We start from the raw sequence: 4,348 nt of genomic DNA, 5'->3' as shown, positions 1-4,348 counted from the left end.
ATTAAAGACACATGGAATTTTCAAAGTAAAAGAATTTAAAATTGAGCAAAAAAAAATCTCATCAGTCATTGGTATTAGAGCATGGAACAGTATAGCACAGGAACAGGCCTTTTGGTTCATAATACTGTGCTTAGCGAAGCACGATTCCTCAAAGCTCACGGGTGCATAGCTGCACAGTAACTGAAATGATCCCGGGCACATAGCCTTTGTTGCAGTGTGATTGGAATCTTCCTGTCATTTAAACATTTGAAGTTCTATGCAGTTTTCAGTCCTTGTAAAAATTTCCTGTTCAGAGCAATGGTTGGTCCATGCAGCTGTAAAAGACATTGGAGGAAACGTTGATCATAGGTCCAATTAAACTAATCCCTTCTGCCTACACAATGTCCACATCCTTTCGCTTCCTGCACATTCATGCCAGATTTGCTTCCACAACCGCCACTGGCAGTCCATTCTAGGCACCCGCCACTCCCTGTGTTTTAAAAAAAACTTGGCTCTCACATCTCCTTTGAACTTGCCCCTCTCATCCTAAATGCATGTCTCCTGATATGGGAAAAAGATACCTACACTTTTCTCTATCGCTGCCTTTCATAACCTTATAGATCTCTGTTAGATCTCCCCTCAGTCTCCACTGCTCCAGAGAAACAACACAAGTCTCCACAACCTGTCCTTGTAGCATATGCCTTCAAATCCAGGCAGCACCCTGGTAAATCTCTTCTACACCATCTCCAAGAGCTCAATATACTTCCTATAATGGGGAAACCAAGAATGAATGAAAGACTTCTGATGTTGCCTAACTAGTTTTATAAAGTTGCAATGTAAGTTCCCAACTCTTCAATTCAATTCCTTGATTAATAAAGGCATCCATCCTATATGCCTTCTTACTGCCCTGTCAACATGTGTAGTCACTTTTAGGGAGCGATCAACTTGGTCCCAAGACCGCTCTGCAGAAGGGTCTTGCCATTAACAGTGTGCTATTGCTTTATGTTTGATCTCTCAAAGTGCAACTTTTCACCCTTGTCTGGGCTACTCTTCATCTGCCAGTTGTCTGCAACTGATCGACATCTCACAGCATCACAGCATCCTTCAGCAGTCTTCCATACTATCTGTAGCAGCACCAACCTTCACAGTATCTGCAAACTTACTAACCCACACATCTATGTTTTCATCCAGGTCATTTCTGTATATACATATATATCACAAACAGCAGAGGACCCAGTACAGAGCAGAGCAGAATACTGCCAGTCAGAGGCCTCGGGCTAGAATAAGACCCATTGAAAACTGCACTCTGTCTTCTGCAGGCAAGTCAATTCTAAATCCCACGCATCTTAATTGCCTCTGAAGCATAGTGGTTAGCACAATCCTTTACAGTACCAGTGACTTGGGTCAATCTCTGCAGCTGCCTGCAAGGAGTTTGTGTGTATACCCCGTGACTACACGAGTTTCCTCCAGGTGCTCCAGTTTCCTCCCACAGTCCAAAGATGTACCAGCTGGTAGGTTAAGTGGTCATTGTAAATTGTCCCGTGATTAAGCTGGGAGTAAATTGGGGGATTGCTCAGCGGTGCGGCTCAGAAGAGCTGGAAGGGCCTATTCCATGTTGTATCTCGATCAATCAATCAATCAGCAAACAAACAAACAAGAACCCATGAGGGTCCTTGACAAACAGCTTTCTAAAATCCGTATAGACCACATTCCACAGCTCTATCATCAATTACCCTAATACTTTAAAAACTGAATCAAGTAAGTAAGGTACGCCTTGCCCTGTACAAAGCTTTGCTAACAGTTAGACTATGGTTTTCCAAATACTCATAAATCCTCTCCAGTAACTTCCCTGCCACTGAGGTGAGACTGACTGGTTCAAGTTGATTGTCATTTGACTGTACATGTATACAACCAAATGAAACAACATTCCTCCATACCATGGTACACCCACAATACATATGTTGCACACAACACATAAAGCAAAATACTACCAGAAAAAAGTTAATAAAATATAATTCAAAGTGCATATAGTGCATATCACAGGTAAACAGTAAACAATAAACAGCTTGCTGTCTGAGTAACAAGACAATGGCAATGACAGTGTATTTATTAGTCCAATAGCCTGAGGGAAGAAGCTGTTACCCATTCTGGCATTCCGAGTCCTGATGCTCCTGTACCTCCTTCCTGATGGTTGTGGGGGAAAGAGATCATGGGATGGGTGGTAGGGATCCTCAGCAGTGCTACGGGCCTTGGAAACTGGTCTATAGTTTCCAGGATTATCCATATTTCCCTTAAATACGGGGACAACATTGGCTACTTGTCCATCTTCTGAGACGTCACCTGTGGCAAGAGAGGACACAAAGATGTTGGTCAGGCTCCCAGCAATTTTATCTTTTGACTCTCTCAATAACGTGGTTTACTCATCTTAATGTTCTTCTTGATTTCAAAATGCCTTTATTATCACGCTCTACACTGAACTCCCTATCTTCCACGTCCTTCTTCTTGGTAAATACTGATGCAAAGTACTCATTACCCAACACCAGGTCCAGTATGGCTCCTCTTGATCAACTATTGACATATTGAATTAAGAAATTTGTTAATTACTTAATAAGAAAGAAATTAGAAAAGCTAAAAGAAGATATGAGGTTGCTTTGGCAAGTAAGGTGAAAATAAATCCAAAAGGTTTCTACAGTTATATTAATAACAAAAGGATAGTGAGGGATAAAATTGGTCCCTTAGAGAATCAGAGTGGATGGCTATGTGCAGAGCCAAAAGAGATGGGGGAGATTTTGAACAATTTCTTTTCTTCGGTATTCACTAAGGAGCAGGATATTGAATTGTGTAAGGTAAGGGAAACAAATAGAGTAGTTATGGAAACTATGATGATTAAAGAGGAGGAAGCACTGGCGCTTTTAAGGAATATAAAAGTGGATAAGTCTCCGGGTCCTGACAGGATATTCCCTAGGACCTTGAAGGAAGTTAGTGTGGAAATAACAGGGGCTCTGACAGAAATATTTCAAATGTCATTAGGAACAGGGACAGTGCCGGAGGATTGGCGTATTGCTCATGTTGTTCCATTGTTTTAAAAGAGTTCTATGAGTAAATCTAGCAATTATCGGCCTGTGAGTTTGACGTCAGTGGTGGGTAAATTGATGGAAAGTATTCTTAGAGATGGTATATATAATTATCTGGATAGACAGGGTCTGATTAGGAACAGTCAACATGGATTTGTGCGTGGAAAATCATGTTTGACAAATCTTATTGAATTTTTTGAAGAGGTTACAAGAAAGTTGACGAGGGTGAAGCGGTGGATGTTGTCTACATGGACTTCAGTAAGGCCTTTGACAAGGTTCCACATGGAAGATTAGTTAGGAAGGTTCAATTGTTAGGTATTAATATTGAAGTAGTATTGTCAGATTGGAGGCCGATGACTAGTGGTGTGCCTTAAGGATCTGTACTGGGTCCAATGTTGTTTGTTATATATATTAATGATCTGGATGATGATGGTAAATTGGATTAGTAAGTATGCAGATTATACTAAGATAGGTGGAGTTGTGGATAATGAAGTAGGTTTTCAAAGCTTGCAGAGAGATTTAGGCCAATTAGAAGAGTAGGCTGATAGATGGCAGGTGGAATTTAATGCTGATAAATGTGAGGTGCTACATTTTGGTAAGACTAATCAAAATAGGACATACGTGATAAATGGTAGGGCATTGAAGAATGCAGTAGAACAGAGGGATCTAGGAATAACAGTGCATAGTTCCCTGAAAGTGGAATCTCATGTGGATAGGGTGGTGAAGAAAGCTTTTGGTATGCTGGCCTTTATAAATCAGAGCATTGAGTATAGGAGTTGGGATGTAATGTTGAAATTGTACAAGGCATTGGTATGGCCAAATTTGGAGTATTGTGTACAGTTCTGGTCACTGAATTATAGGAAAGATGTCAACAAAATTGAGAGAGTACAGGGAAGATTTACTGGAATGTTACCTGGTTTTCATCTCCTAAGTTACAGAGAAAGGTTGAACAAGTTGGGTCTTTATTCTTTGGAACATAGAAGGTTGAGGGGGGACTTGATAGAGGTATATAAAATTATGAGGGGTATAGATAGAGTTGACGTGGATAGGCTTTTTCCATTGAGATTGGGGGAGATTCAAACAAGAGGACATGAGTTGAGAGTAAAAGGGGGAAAGTTTAGGGGTAAAATGAGGGGGAACTTCCTTACTCAGAGAGTGGTAGCTATGTGGAACGAACTTTCAGCAGAAGTAGTTGAGGCAGGTTCGATGTTGTCATTTAAAGTTAAATTAGATAGCTATATGGACAGGAAAGGAATGGAGGGTTATGGGCTGAGTGCAGGTCGGTGGGACTAGGT

This window comes from Mobula hypostoma, chromosome 6 (genome assembly GCF_963921235.1).
Source record: "Mobula hypostoma chromosome 6, sMobHyp1.1, whole genome shotgun sequence".
Lineage (NCBI taxonomy): Eukaryota > Metazoa > Chordata > Chondrichthyes > Myliobatiformes > Myliobatidae > Mobula > Mobula hypostoma.
The sequence above is the reverse complement of the archived record's forward strand: the minus strand, read 5'-3'. Positions refer to the sequence as shown.